The sequence below is a fragment of the Oryctolagus cuniculus genome, chromosome 4, assembly GCF_051225735.1.
Source record: "Oryctolagus cuniculus isolate XC-2025 breed Fujian yellow rabbit chromosome 4, ASM5122573v1, whole genome shotgun sequence".
Classification (NCBI taxonomy): Eukaryota; Metazoa; Chordata; class Mammalia; order Lagomorpha; family Leporidae; genus Oryctolagus; species Oryctolagus cuniculus.
The window spans coordinates 25,276,155-25,292,859 of NC_142870.1; the positions used below are offsets into that span (position 1 = coordinate 25,276,155).

Sequence of the window (16,705 nt, forward strand, 5' to 3'; positions counted from 1 at the left end):
AAATTGAAACTTTCACAGAAAATAAATATATTTTGGAAGCTCAACATCTATTTTTACAATTCATTTTCGAAAGAATTATTTTATTTATTTGAAAAAGGAATTACAGAGAGAAGTAGAGCCAGAGAGAGAGAGGGCTTCCATTCCACTGGTTCCCTCCCCAAATGACCGCAACAACCAGAGCTGAGCTGATCCAAAGCCAGGAGCCAGGAGCTTATTCCAGGTCTCCCACACGGGTACAGGGGTCCAAGGAGTTGGGCCATCTCCTGCTTTCCTAGGCCATAGCAGTAAGTTGGATGGGAAGAGGAGCAGCCAGGACACGAACCAGTGCCCACAAGGGATGCTGGCGCTGCAGGCTTGGGCTTTAACCTGCTGCACTACTGAGCCGGCCTCAAACAATTCATTTGTATCCAAAGTTTATCATGAAAAAACTTTGTGTATTTTCAATGTACAGAAAAAAAAAAAAACCTGCTGAACTCAAATTTAAATGAACTCAAAATCAACCCTAAGAGAGCAATAAATGCTTAGTATGATAATTTTCATTTTAGCAATATAAAGGTTATAGTACCCTGCATGAACTTGATCATTTAAGGAATTAATTTGATGAAAATTTCTATGTAGAGAGAAAATGTCATGCTATATTAAAAGTGTTTTGTATTAATTCTAAAGAGATTAGAAAACACAGTCTCGATTGTTAAAATAACAAAATTAAAATCATATTCTGGAAAATATCATTAGTAATGGAACTTGAAGTATGTTTATTTTCTTAGAATTGTATCTATGAATTCATGAAATATATTCTCTTCATATTAATAAAAATTTTAAAATAAATTAAAATAAAAATACTGTAAACTGAGAAGAAATATACACTTTGAGTTTTGTGTGAAATAGGGGATGGTAAAACACCTTTTAATGTGAACCATTTCCACACCTTCCATAATGAATGGCTGGAAAGTGTATTGTAGGTTACATGGATGATAAAGAGAAAGAATTTTGTAAAAGGTAAAACAAAGAAAGAAGCAAAATACTTGTATAATTTTATTCATCCTCTTTTGTTTATCAAGAATAAGAAGAAACAATTAATCAAAATGAAATCATAGCATACTTCTCAAATATAACAGACCAGAAAAATGATAGCATCAAATGAGAAAATTAATTCACATATCAAGATGTGCACCCAAATAAGCCTTCCTACCTAAAAGCAAGTATAGAAACAAAGATTGTCAGCAAAATCTGAGGAATTCCAAAAATATGAAAAGTTTTCAGGTACCTAAGTGCCAAAATGTGGAAACAAATGTATCATCAAAGATACCAAAGACTTCAAACCATTTTAAGAGCAAGCGGGGTATAGCAACAAGGGTGAATTAACACTATGTTAATGACAACAAAAAAGGTTTTTATGTAAGATTGAAATAAGTTTGAATTCTACCAAGGAATGATTTTGAAAACTAATACCTTTAAAAATATATTTTTCTCAATTTTGTGCTTCATTAAAATTATGCATATAGTATATGTTTATGTAACTATGAAAAGATAATGACATTAATAAATATTACTAGTACTATAACAAGATTAAATTTCTTAAGATCTCAATTATATTTCTAAATATCTTAATCCCTGTTACTAGAAGAGAAGCAAACTGCCCTTCTGATGCCAACAACATGACTGCCATCAAGTGGTAACTCAAGCAATATTCAAATTTAACTGCATGATTTAAGTTCAACAATGTTTATTGTCTGATTTCTCTATTAAAATGTACTAAAGTATTTATTTCAGGGATTTTAAAATTAGGAACAATATTAATCTACATTAAAATATATTCATTGTACTTAAGTCATCAGCCACAAATTCCTTTCCATTGGTAGCTCAAGAGTGAATGTGTGGGCCTGGCATCTGTGGTTTAGTAAATTAATCCTCTGCATGAGCCTCTGGCATTCCATTTGGGGGCCAGTTCTAGCCCCGGCTGCTCCTCTTCCAATCCAGCTCTCTGATGTGGCCTGGGGAAGCAGTAGAAAATTGCCCAAACTCTTGGGCCCCACACCTGCGTGGGAGACTGGGAAGAAGTACCTGGCTCCTGGCTTAGGATCTGTACAGCTTGGCCCATGCGGCCAATTGGGGAGTGAACCCACGGATGGAGGACCTTTCTCTCTGTCTCTTCTTCTCACTGTCTGTAACTCTACATCGCAAATAAACAAATAAAATGTAAAAATAAAAAGGTGAATGTGTGTCTATACACATTTTCTTTATAGTTTAGATAGCCCTCACCTTTTTTCCTGCTGTTGAATTCTATTAAGTGGAGCATTATGATTTTGGCTATAATGTAAATAAAAAAGGTATCTCAAAAAATTAATTTAAAAAAATGATTTTCATTTACATCATATAGTTAAAGTGAGATAAAAACATGAAATATGTATTACAAGTTGCCAGTTGAGTAATGTCAGTATTAGTTGTGTGATATGATAGGAATCTAAAATCCTCTGCCACCTTTAAAGTTCTTATGATCATTTCTAAATAAATGGTATGAAACTACCTTTAAAATCACACCCAAATTTAAAGTAAGGATCTAACTATAAAACCATTTTTTAAATTATGCATATAAAAAGAATGTGGTGGATGTTCAAAGGGGTATTCCTCAAGTGCTTAAAAAGAAAAATTGGGAACACTAAGGGAAATTGTATCAACTACATAAAGAACCAAATTTCATCAAGATCAACAAAGTTGCTTTTCTTCTGGCAATACACATCACCAGGGAAATTCATTATTGTATTGAGTGTATGTTGTGTTTACATAGTTATAAATCATATAAAAATACTAAAACATGCTTCTACAATGGTCATTAAATACACAAGTGAGATTTGACACTTAAAGAAACACAACATTCATTTGGAAATCAGCCTCTTAGTTAAGAAAAAAATGTGACATCTTCAGTTAAGAAGGGTTTGGTTAGAGGCAGTATAAACTACATAATATTCATAAATACATCTTTTCATGATTGTCTCTCAAATACATTTTCCAGTATAATGTTTACTCTACTAACAACAAAATCAAATTTCAGAAAGAAGATGATTTGTTACATACTTCCTCTTGAATTTCGTCTCCTTAATCTTTTTAACACTTATTAAAACCATGAAATACAGTGCAATACAGTCATTAACCAGCAATAGTTCATAATAATACGTATTAATACTGTAGTACAAAATTCTAACTAAAATAAGCCAAGTCATTTGACACTTATATTTAATTTTATAGTCTGTTACTTTCTCCAAAAGTGCATATCTCATACTGTTTTCCCAGGAAGTATATGATGATGATACATATATTCCTGTAAGTTTTTTGTCAGAACTTTGCCCATTAAATTATAAAAGGAAGAACTGCCATATAAATCCTACAGTAGTTCAATTTATTAGGTAATACTTTGGATGTTCCATGCACATCTCTGTTTTATGAAAAGTTCTGTTAAATTTATTGCCTTCTCATCTACTAAATCAGCTATATAGCTTCAAAAGTTAGGCAACCAGCTACTTCTGGCGTTGTACTTTCAAATTTTTTCTTAGTGCAAATCAATATACCACTTCTAAGTTTTTAGAAATGATTAATACACAATTGCTAGCCTTGCCATCATTCTTAATTGCTTGGCAATTTTGCGAGGATATATAATTTTAACATCCAGCACAAATTGGAATGATGCCTTAAAATATTTTATAATTGCATAGATTATTACTGCATATCTCTTGTATCTCTTGCTGTTTCAGATATGCAGTTTACCTACAATTATGAACATAAGGTTACAAAAAGTATGCTCTGCCAATGGTATACACACTATTTGAAGAATTATTGAACCAACACCTACAATGTTAAAATGCTAAAAGTCTAAGCATAGTTTACATGAAAGTTGAGATTTTCCAAATATCTGCTCATATAACAATTGGGATGATGTCATTATCTATTTTTGACAAAAGTGTTAAAAATGAATTATGGCTAAACACTCTACTAGCAACAAAGTCTTCTGTAAATAAATGAGTCAGGTTGAATTTTTTCATCATGGTGAGATGAGAGCAAAAAAGAGAAGGGATAGAGGAAAAAGAATTATCACAGAGTAGTGTTTGTACTTTCAGGATCACACACATTGTAACTTGGAGACAACACTTTAATATCTTCTGGCTTCAAACTTGTATTTTCTTGTCCAATAAAATAATATAATGGCAACAAAATAAACATTTTAATGATCAATACAGAGTTTCCAACTTTTATTTTTTTTAGTAGGGCATTAAAATCAAGCAAATCTAAAATTATTTCCCATCACTTTAACTACTTTTTTTTATTATAGACTTTATTTTTTTATTTAGTAAATATAAATTTCCAAAGTACAGTTTATGGATTACATTGGCTTTCAATTACTTTAAAAACTTAAGTATTTAGATTAAAAATAAAGTAAAAATCTGCTTCATGTAATTTATTATTTAATAACAATATAAGTGAAAATTTATAATACATTCCTTTGGCCTTTCCAAACATTTTTGTTTTGTTCTTCAAAAATGGTAACATGTAATTTTGTGATTAGTGATAGAACTCATTCATCAAAATCTGGAATTTATAGATGCGAGAACCTGGACAAATTACTTAAAACTTCTATGTCTCAGATTAAATCCCTATTATTAAAATGAGAATAATAATAATTGTTTCATTTATATATATGATAAGCATTTTGAGATACTGCTTCTAAATGCCTCAGATTTAGAAATGTTTTTATGAAATCATTCACCATTGTGTTGTAACAGCTTTCTATCAATAACGTTATTTAGAATATCGGGGCTTCAATAATGTACATATTTTTGAAAGACTTATTTACTTACTTGAAAAGGAATTTTAGAGAGGCAGAGGCAGAAGCACAGAGAGAGAGAGAGAGAGAGAAACCTTCCATCTACTGGTCTGCTCCCCAAATGGCTGCAATGGCCAGAGCTGGGGCAATCCAAAGTCAGGAGCCAGGAGCTTCTTCCAGGTCTCCCACATGGTGAACAGGGGACCAAGGACTTGGGCCATCTTCCACTGCATTCCCAGGCCATACAACGCACAGAGCTGGATCACAAGTGGAGCAGCCTGGACTGGAACCACTGCTCATATGGATGTTGGCACCACAGGTGGCAGCTTTACCTATTTTGCTACAGCACTAGCCCCTTGAACATTATCTCTATGTGGATTATAATACTCATATTTACTATTCTAAATATTGTCTTTGTGTTTTAAATTAAATTTTCCTTTTCCTTTTTTATGGCATTACATCAGTTATTTTTGTTTGAAATATACACACCATCTATGTCAAAATTCATATAGCATATTCTTTTTAAATCATTGGATTTAGAATTGTATCAGGTGTTTCCAAGAGTTATTCTAAAGTGTAGTTAGTCAAAATTGGGCCTAAGGCTATGTTTGTTAATGTATTTCATAAGAACTTTTTTTTTCAGTATTCCTTTGTAGCTGCTATTCAAAATCCAAGACTACCTATGACACATCACAGAATCAAAGACAAATATCTATGAGTATTTCAATAGATGCAGAAAAAAGAATTTGATAAAATCCACTATTTCTTCATCATATAATCTTTCAACAAAGCACTTAAAGAGGGAACATATCTCAACACATTAAAGGTCATATATTCAAACTCACAGATAACATCACACTAAGTGGAAAACTTGAAGTCTTTCCCCCTATTATCCAGAACTGGAGGCCTAAGTTAAGGCAATCACAAAAGAGAAAGAAATAAAGAACACTGAATTTCAAAGTAGAAAGTGAAATCCCCCCTGTTTACAGAAAACATAATCTTACATAGAAAAACCATCAGGACTTCAACAGAAAACTATTAAAATGAATTTAGTAAATCTTCAGGATACAAAATAATCACAGAGAAATTCTGTAGCATTTCAATATGCTGACAGCAAATTATCTGAAAAGAAGTTAATGAAATAATCTTATTCATAATAAGTCCAAACAAAAACAATTAGGAATTGATTTAACAATGCATGTAAAAGATCTCTATTGTAAAAACTATAAAACATTCATGAACCAAATCAAAGAAGATACAAATAAACAGAAATATAACCTTGTGCTCATGGATTTAAAGAATAAAGATTATTAAATTGGCTGTACAATCCAGAGCAATCTATATATTCAGTGTAATGCATGATGTCCAACATCACTCATCTCCAAAAATGAAAAATGAATTCTAAAATTCATATGAGGCTGCAAAAGATGCAAAATTAGCAAAGAAACTTTAGTAAAAAGAACAAAGTTGCAGTCATCACACTACCCTACCTCATAACATACTACATAAAAACTATATTAAACAAAAATAACATGATGTTTCAAAAAAAAACCACACAAAATAAACAGAATAGAGAACTCAAAAACAAATCTATAACGACTGAATTTTGTCAAAGTGGCAAGAGCACTCACTAGTGAAAGAGTCATCTCTTTATTAAATGTGCCAGGAAATCTGGGTACCTACATGAAGGAAGAAAACAGGCCTGATCCCAACTCTCAGAAATTTTTTCTCATAATAAATTAAAAACTTCCAAATAATACCCCAAACTATGAAACTGCAAGAATAAACCATGTAGGAAATGCTACATGACATTGATCTGGCAAGAATTTTTATATATAATTTCAAAAATGCCATGGCAACATATGCACAGATAAATGGGCTACATCAAAGTAAAAGCTGCACAGCAAAGAAAACTATTGACAAAATGAAGAGACAACCTACAGAATGGAAGAAAATATTTAAAAATTATGAATTTGACAAGGGGTTAATGTCCAGAATTTATAAAACAATCAACTCACTAGTAAAATCCCAAACATTCAAATTAAAATTGGGTTTAAAATCAAAATAGGTATTTCTCAAAGGAAGGCATGCAAATGGCCCACTGATATATGTAAAAAAAAAAAAATCTCAACATCATTAACAATGAGGAAAATGAAAACCAAAACAATGAGATATCACCTCTTCCCAGTTAGAATGCCTACTGTCAAAGACAAGAAGTAACAAACACTGGACTGCATGTGGAGAAATGAGGATTACTAAAGATTGTCAGTGGGGATGTAAATTAGTACAGCCTTTTTAGAAAACAGCATGAAGATTCCTCAGAAATTTAAAAACAGAGCTCCTTTGCAATTCAGCGATCCAACTACTGAGCATATGGTCAAGTAGAGTGAAATCCGTATACAAGACATCTGCACACACATGTTCATTTTACCACTGTCCACTAGTTAAGATTTGAAGTCAACCTAAATATCCTTCAATAGACAAATTGATAAAATATATTATTGTACTGATCTCATTACAATTCAATTTTAGAATATTATTTGGTGCTTTGGTGTTTGTAAATAGAATTAGATTTTTATTTGCTGTATATTGCATAATTTTAATTTTAGATGAAATGTAAAAGTAAATATTGATGTAATATATATTATAACCATATAGCTGGAATCAGCAAGGATAACTACTTTCACCTTTGCTATTACACAGAGCCATTAAGCAAGAAAAAGAAATCAAAGGGATACAAACTGGAAAGAAGGGAGTCAAATTATCCCTATTTGCAGATGATATTGTTCTATATATAGAGTAACCAAAAGACTCCACTAAGATGATTGGAGCTTATAAAAGAGGCTGGTATAGGGGCCAGTGCTGTGCCACAGTAGGTTAATCCTCCGCCTGTGGTACTGGCATCCCATACGGTCGCTGGTTCCAGTCCCAGCTGCTCCTCTTCCAGTCCAGCTCTCTGCTGTGGCCTGGAAAAAGTGGTAAAAGATGGCCCAAAGACTAGGAGAAGCACCTGGCTCCTGGCTTCAGATCAGTGCAATGCGCCGGCCGCAGCGCGCTGGCCGCGGCGGCCATTGGAGGGTGAACCAACGGCAAAAGGAAGACCTTTCTCTCTGTCTCTCTCTCTCTCACTGTCCACTCTGCCTCTCAAAAAAAAAGAAGATGGCTCAAGTTCCTGGGCCCCTGAACCTGCATGGGAGACCAGGAAGAAGCATCTGGTTCCTGGCTTCCGATCAGCACAGCTCCGACTGTTGCGGCTATTTGGGGAGTAAACCAATGGAAGGAAGACCTTTCTCTCTGTCTCTTCTTCTCACTGTCTGTAACTCTACCTCTCAAATAAATAAATAAATAAATCTTTAAAAAAAAGAGTTTGTTATAGTGTCAGTATATGAAATTAAGACACAAAAATCAATAGCCTTTGTGTATGCCGACAATGCCATGGCTGACAAAGAATGTCTAAGATCAATCTCATTCACAATAGCTACAAAAAATTAAATATCTTGAAATAAATTTAACCAATGAAGTTAAAGATCCCTAAGATGAAAAACACAAAACAAATAAGCAATCCAGTTAAGAAATGGGCAAAGGACTTGAACAGGCATCTTTCAAAAGAGGAATTTCAAAGGGCCAACAGATATGGAAAAATGATAAGTCACCCACCATCAGGGAAATGCAAGTCAAAGCCACAATGAGGTTTTACTTCACCTCAATTAGAATGAGGCTCATACAGAAATCAACAAACAATAAATGCTGGTGAGGATGTATGTGGAAAAGTACCCTAATCCACTATTGGCAGGAATGTAAACTGGTACAGCCATTGAGGAAAACAATATAAAAATACCTCAGAAATCTGAAAATAGATATCCTAAATGACCCAGCAATCTCACCTCTGGGAATTTACCCTAGGGAAATGAAATTAGCATGTGAAAGAGTTATCTGTTCCCCCAGGTTTATTGCAGCTCAATTCACAGTTTCTAAGATGTGGAATCAACCCAACCATCAACTGTTGACTGGATAAAGAAATGATGGTGCATATATACACTATGGAGCATTACTTGGCTTTAAAAACAAAAATGAAATCCTGTCTTTTGCAACCAGATGCACAAAATTAGAAACCATTATATTTTGTGAAACAAACCAGTCCCAAATAGACAGATATAATACTTTTCCCTGATTCAAGATAACTAAAACAGTACATGAAATATAATGTATTGGAGTAAAATAGACATTTTGAGATTTGATGATTGTTTACAGACCTTGTCTCTAACGAACAATGATTTTTTTTCTTCTTACTATTTGTTGAAATTTTTACTTAGTGTAGGGTTAATCTTATGAGTATCAGGTAAACAGAAAATAGATCATTATAAAAATTAAGAGATGGAAAAAAAGAGGAAGGAAGAGGAAGGGTGGGAGCATGGGTGGGAAAGAGGTTACGATGGGAAGTATCAATCTGTTCCTAAATCTATATGAACGAACTACATGAAATGTGTATACCTTAAATAAAAAATTATAAATATATAAAAATACAATTTAAGTATTATGAAATGGACTTATGCTGACTGTTAACATGAAAATATAGATGCATGGTCTGAGATCTGTAACAAGTCATTTAGAATCATTTTAATTAAGAATATTCACACATACAGTGGAATACTGTTCAGCAGTATAAATCACGAAATCCTGTCATTTATAGCACATTCAACACACTAAGAGAATGCTAAGTTCACTGAAATAAGCCAATTACAGATAGACAAAAAACATGATCTCACTCATATGTAAACCTTAAAAATCCTTAAACCATAATAAAGAAATGAAAATTATTTAAAGTGATGGGTTTGGTAATTATTCTGATGTGATACTTATATGATGTATACAAAAGGACTTCTAAAAATTCATGGAAAATGGAATTGAAAGACAATGTTGGGGGGTGGGGCTGTGCCATAGCAGGTTAAGGCCCCAGCCTGCAGCACTGGCATCCCATATGGATGCCGGTCAAGTCCCAGCTGCTGCACTTCCAATCCAGCTCTCTGCTATGGCCTCTTAAAGCAGCAGAAAGATGGCTGAAATCCTTGGGCCTCTGCACCTGTGTTGGAGACCCAGAAGAAGCTCCTGGCTCCTGGCTTCGAATCAGCTCAGCTCTGGTAATTGGTGTCCTTTGGGGAGTGAACCAGCGGATGGAAGATCACTCTCTCTCTCCCTGGCTCTACCTCTCTGTATAACTCTGTCTTTTGATAAATAAAATAAACCTTTTTAAAAAGAAAGAAAATGTACATTTTCTATGGACCTTTTGAAACCCATTTATATGTGAGTCAAAACACATAGTATCCAATAAATATGACCAATTGTTATGGCTCAATCAAAAATTAATGTAAATAGCAGAAATTTATATTGATGTTAATAGATAACTATACCTATAATTATTTAGTATATTGACTTCATTCCAAAATCTGTTTTGACTTATTGCCCTTGTCAACACTCTTGAGGAACAGTGGATTTTCTACTTACTTCTTGTTGACTTTTTTATTTAATGAAGGGTAAAGCATGTGATTATAAAGAAAATTGAAAGTAGGTCGCTGTAAAAACTAAAAGAAAAATAAGAAAAGAAGCATGAGGGAGAGTGGGAGAAAAGGAGAGAGAGAGGGAGGATGGGGTGGGATCTGTCATTATGTTCTTAAAACTGCATATATGAAATACAAGACATTTTCCTTTTATATAAATAAAAAAGTAAAAAAGATGAAATATTATTAGATGATTTCATGTTTAGGAATTCAATTTATTTTGTTTTACTGCCTATCATATAACTTTAATTTTAAGTGAAATTTGATAGTAGATTGAGATCTTTAACACTATTAATATATATGAAAAGTAAAATATTAATGAATTAAATAGATTAATATCCTTAAAATATCTTTAAAAATTCTGATATCCTCTCATAAGTCGTTTAGCATATTCTTTATTTAAATAAAATTTTTATTAATTAAGACATTTGTAATTGTATTACTTGTTATATACAACACACATATCAAAGATATCAAAAAAAGTAGAACAAAAACATCTTTAACCATGCAGAAGTTATTGTTGTTAACGTTATTTTTCACATCTTGTGTCTATACATATACATAAATTAAATGACAAAAGGGCTCAAATTATAGAAAAAATAGGTTACTTCACTCATACCATTTCAAAAAAATAATTAAATATATTTTCTTGAAATTTAAACGTGTAAAATATATAAAAGTAGGATTGTTAATGACAAATCCTCAAAATCTTTCTAAAGATAAAAAAGATTACAAAAATCACTGAATTTGAAGTTATTGTACCTTAGCATGTTTTTATTTGGTGTAATTCTTTTAACAAGTTTATTTATTCATTTGAGAGTTCAGTCACAGACAGAGAAAGGGAGAAATAGAGAGAGAGGTCTTTTATCCGCTGGCTAACTTCCCTGAGGACCACTGTGGCCGGAGCTGGGTCAATCTGAAGTCAGGAGTCAGGAGCTTTTTCCGGATCTCCCACATGCGTAACAGGGGCCCAAGGATTTGGGTCATCTTCCACTGCTTTCCCAGGCCATAGGCAGAGAGCAGGATAAGACGAGTAGCAGCCAGGACATGAACTGACACCTATGTGGGATGCCGGCACTGCAGGCAGAAGCTTAGCCTAGTGCATAACCGTACTGGCTCCTAATTTTAAAATTTTAAGATTTATCATTTTTAAATATTTCTGTGATACTCACTTTAGAGATAGATATCATTTACATACAAATTTATACTATTTTTCTTAAAAACAGGGATATTAATACTACAAAATGTGGGTTTCATGCATTGGTTGTAATTAAGAATACACTGAGACAGGAAGAATCAACTATGATGTTAACAATGTGAGTTTTGAGAGATTCTGTAAGCTTCTATACTGAAATATTTGATCTCTTTCAAAATAAACAATATATACTGGGCTACTCTAAGTCTTCAGAATTTTTAAATTGCTTTATTTTGCTATGCAAATAAGCTACCCTTTCTGAGGTGTCATTCTAATATATTGAAGCAAAATTCTTAGATATCCATTGTTGTTGACAATGTTTTACCATTTTGTCTTAAAGACGACATGCATATTAACTTTCCTGTTTCATTGTTCACTTTAATGAGAGTATTGTTGACACAAGGTCCATATACAAGATTATAATCTATTAATTTTCCAACAGACTTCTCAATATAAGGGCATTGTCCATGTTTAGCTTTTGCCTGACAGTCAAATAAGGAAAATATTTTTTAAGGGAATGGGCATTTAGCCTTGGAGTTAAGATGACCACATCCTATATCAGAGTATCTAGGTCCAATTTCGGGCTTGAACTCTGACTCATGAGTCCAGCTTCCTCCTGATTGACACTCTGAGAGGCAATGGTGATGGTTTCAATAAATCGGTTCTGGGCCATCAAAGAAGGAGGTTCCTTTCTCTGAAGAGAGGACAGAACTTCCACTTTGACCATGGCCTTGTCTAAATAAGATCGGAGCTGGCAATCTCAAGAGTCTTCCATAGCCTTGGCAGCTCATGACAAGAGCCTCGGGTGATTACTGACATCATAAATAAGAGTGTCAATTGTTAAATCAACAACAGGAGTCACTGTGCGACTATTCCCCATGTAGGATCTCTGTCCTTAATGTGTTGTACTATGTGAATTAACGGTATAACTAGTACTCAAAGAGTACTTTATACTTCATGTTTCTGTGTGGGTGCAAACTGTTGAAATCTTTACTTAGTATATACTTAGTTTATCTTCTGTATATAAAGATCATTGAAAATGAATCTTGATGAAGAATGGGATGGGAGAGGGAGTGGGAGATGTGATAGTTGCAGGTGGGAGGGTGATTATGGGGGGAAAAAGCCACTATAATCCAAAAGTTGTACTTTGCAAATTTGTATTTATTAAAGTTAAAATAATATATATATATACACATACACAAAAATAAATAAATAAATAGGTTCTAGCAACACAAGTGGGAGACCTGAATTGAAATCACAACTTCTCCATAACCTAGTTGCAACCTTGGGGAGTGAATTTGTGGATGTGAGTGCTCTTCTATCTTTCTACTATTCAATCAAATATGAAAAATTTAAATCAAACTAATATAAAAATTAAATTTTTTCAGCAAGAGTACTAAAAACTAAAAGCAAGCTTTCCAAATGCTGACATTATGTAAATGCCATTCTCTTCTATTAATTTGTTCAGAGAATTAGTGAAAATTCAAAATATAAAATTTTATTTCTTAAGCAAATTTTAGGGACAAAGCTATATATCTTTAAAATGCATTTAACATCTACAGATGTGTGTTTCTATGCTGATTCCAAATTCTTTGTGCAGTAAATCAATTATTTGAAATAATACCTGGATAAAAGACACCTATTTGGAAATATGAGCTCTGGACAAAAGAAAAGTAGCTAAATGTTTGTCTATATTCTGCCTAGTTTTTCTTTAAACATACTACTAAGATATAACTGAGACATCTGCAGCACATGGAAAGGCAGTAATGTGTGAAGCAGAGGGAGCGCGCATTCTCTGCCTCTCACAGTAAATAAGATTGCTTTTCTCTTTTTGGAGTACTCATTTCTTATTCACAGAAGCATGCAAATGGAATAACTTTCAAGTCTTAAATACTTTGTGGTATTTGATAATACCCATGGGGGAGAATTTTTGTCTTTGACTTTCTGTGCTCGCTTTCAAATTGCTGCACATTTGTATGGCTAGATTGACAACTAAGTCAGTGGCTTCATATAAAAAGTACTTACAGAGCTTTCCTATGATAATAAGTGCTCTAGAGAGCTCTGGACCTCCTACTCTCCACCTTCTCCTGGGCTGCGTTCAGTAATTGCTTTATCCTTTATAGGGACTATATTTCAGATTGCTCCAATTGCGTTTGAAATGTGATGATTGCAAATGCTTTTTCTGCTTTATTCTCTGTTTCTAGATGGTGCTTTATTTTTTTAGGCATGTCACTTTATCTTTGTTTACCTTGCATTTAGTTTGGCAGTGTTTTGAGATAAAGTAGCGGATTCTGAATCTCATTAATATAACTATTTTCGCTTTCCATTGTAAGCCTCACTAGAATTCTAGTCTGAAAGGAACTTTCAAAGCAAGCCTGTTTTCACAGCACTGACAAAATTTGCTGTATATCATATAATATTGCATGGCACCCTCATTCATTTATGTTTTTTTTTTCTTGTTTTACAGATTCCTAAGGTCACTGAATGGCTCACAAAATCATTCTAGAACTCTCTAAGTTGATTATCACTGATCTGAAGACGTGCGTATTTTAGCTAGAAAGAAAGAGAGATAATATATTCTTCCCCAGTTCATCAAAATTGTGAGCTTTGTGTCTTTCTTTTAGAAAAATAATTCATAATTATAGAAAATATAATTAGATGATCATGACTGTATAAGAATGGTATTGATTTAATTTAATGACTCTCAGATATGAGATTCAAAAAGAAGAAAACCAAATTGAATCTTTAAACAACAATAAATGTTGTTGAATACATTTTACTGTTGGACATTTTTGTGATTTTCCAAGTTGGCTCATTAAATTTCAAATCAATAGAATACAAAATTGCAGGTGATGATTTTAAAGGTAAACAGAGCATAGGATATTTAATTACAGCAAATTAATAGATAATGTGGGAACAAATAGTTCGCATGGGTATCTGTATATTTATGATGTATGAAATAAGAAAATGAAGATAACTTTCTAGAAAAGTCATCAACAAAATATATAGTACCTAGGAAAAATATTAAGATACATAGCATTCTCATTAGAAGTACTTCTAAGAACTTTAATTATAGTATTTAATTTAGTTTTGAAGAATGGATTTAATTTCAAGAAGAATTGATTTTCTTTTCTAATTACAAAATACTAGAAAATCAACTATTTGAGCAAAATGTTTTGTTAAATAACAAATAGTTCAGGTTCTCTGCAGCAGAGGCACATGTTATGATAAATTACAACAGGATTAAAAGGGATTTTCAAATAAATTAAAAAATGATTATTTTTGCTTTTTGGATAGCCATTGGTAGTCACTGACCATTTTGGAGTCCATATGTTAAAATAAAATGTATGTGTTAGGATGATATTTTGAGAACAGAATAGAGTTGATGAAAAATAGAGAAAACTGGGCACATATTAAGGGAACAAGTAATCAAAGAGGAACAAATAAATGTATTTGAAACATAAAAATATAATAATTATGGGCAAACATAGCATAATATTTCCAAACATGAATGTGAGTCACGTTTACAAAATAAAATGTAGAGGGAAAAGAAACTTCAGTGGCAGAACTTTAGAAATCCATCATTTTATGACCACTATCTCAAAAATAAATGTGTAATGCAATTCAACCAAATTTTGAAATTTAATGTGAACCACGTGTGATGCTTTATCAATGTTATACACTTTAGCTTCATAATGTCAATGCAAGATGGGAGTCATTGTTACCAACTGATGAAAAATAAGATTTAGTATTGTGTGATATGCCCAAGATCATATTATTCTGACCCAAATCTGTGTCCATAATCCACTTTTGTCCATCACTGTATGCTATAAGTTGATTAGACTTAAAGGGAGAAAAGGAAAGAATCAGAGGAAGAGAGAGAAAGAGAGAGAAAGAGAGAGAGAGAGAGTGAGTGAGCTTCTAGAGAATAGTCATTGAGTTTGTTGCATTTAAAAATAATAAAAAGCCTTGGATTTATCGATCTTTAAAACCATGACAATATTTGAATAAATTGTAGAGGAAGATGTCTCATTGCAGAGAAATAAACACATTCATTCTTGTCTGAAAAGTCTGACTTTTATTTGAAAGGTTCATAGCTGGTAAACATCTTGAAACATCAGTTACTTTATCAATATTGAGGAGAAATATTCTTCTCTGTTATGGATACTAATACAATACATATAAAGCACTCACAGAGGTGATGATTTGTTAGGTAATTAAAAAAGGACATCTATGCATATATGCACCATAATTATGCAAACAATCAATAGTAGAAGCGTACAATTTCTAAATGTATTGTTTTAGCTACCAGTGATTGAATATTTATTACATGCAAAGAATTATACATTACATTGATCACAATCAAGTAAAAAATGTTTCTCCATTTTTTACATTAAATTTCTTAAATTTCAAAATAGATTAAGAAAGCGGTGACCTCACAGTCATTATCAGACTTAACTGCATAGTAACAAGCACTTTTCTTTAGCCCTTCTTAATCAGCAATTCTACAATGGCATCACAACTTAATCAATAAAAAAGAAACATTTATTGCTCAACAGATTACACACCAAAGAGATAGGCAAGAGATATGTACAGTGTCCCAAAATTTAAAAATCTAATAATACTCCATTTTCATGGCGATAGAGAAAGTACACGGGATTGTGGATGATTGTGTATAATATGAAATTTTTCTTTAAAAGAGTTATAAAACTATTCCACTTTTATATCTTTAGCTTCATTTTTCTAATGATTTGCATACCAATTAGTTCATTATATTTTCCTTTCACTGTATTTACTCAGTTTTTGTGCAATTGACATTAATGAAAAGAATTTTATGATGTATTCTAACAGGCATTAGAAAGGATGTAAGGAATTTAATGTTTCTGTGAATAAAATTACATAACTATTCAGACCTAAATTTAACTTATTCATTACTGCAAAATTCAACTTAAGTAAAGCCAAACTTGAATGACTGGGCTGATATTATAGCAAAGCACATAAAGATGACACCTGTGATGCTGGCATCCAACATGGGCACTGGTTCAAGGTCCAGCTATTCAACTTCTGATCCAGCTCCCTGATGATAGCCTGCCACCCAAGTTGTGGCCATTTGGGGAGTGAACCAGCAAATGGAAGATT

The 16,705-nt window shown here is 32.7% G+C and overlaps 1 protein-coding gene across 2 annotated transcripts in view; it reads right to left on the minus strand.

The window, feature by feature from the left end:
- The window catches only part of NCAM2 (neural cell adhesion molecule 2), a 586,819-nt gene that overhangs the window by 317,989 nt on the left and 252,125 nt on the right, over window positions 1-16,705 (minus strand). The gene's annotated exons all lie outside the window — the stretch shown is intronic.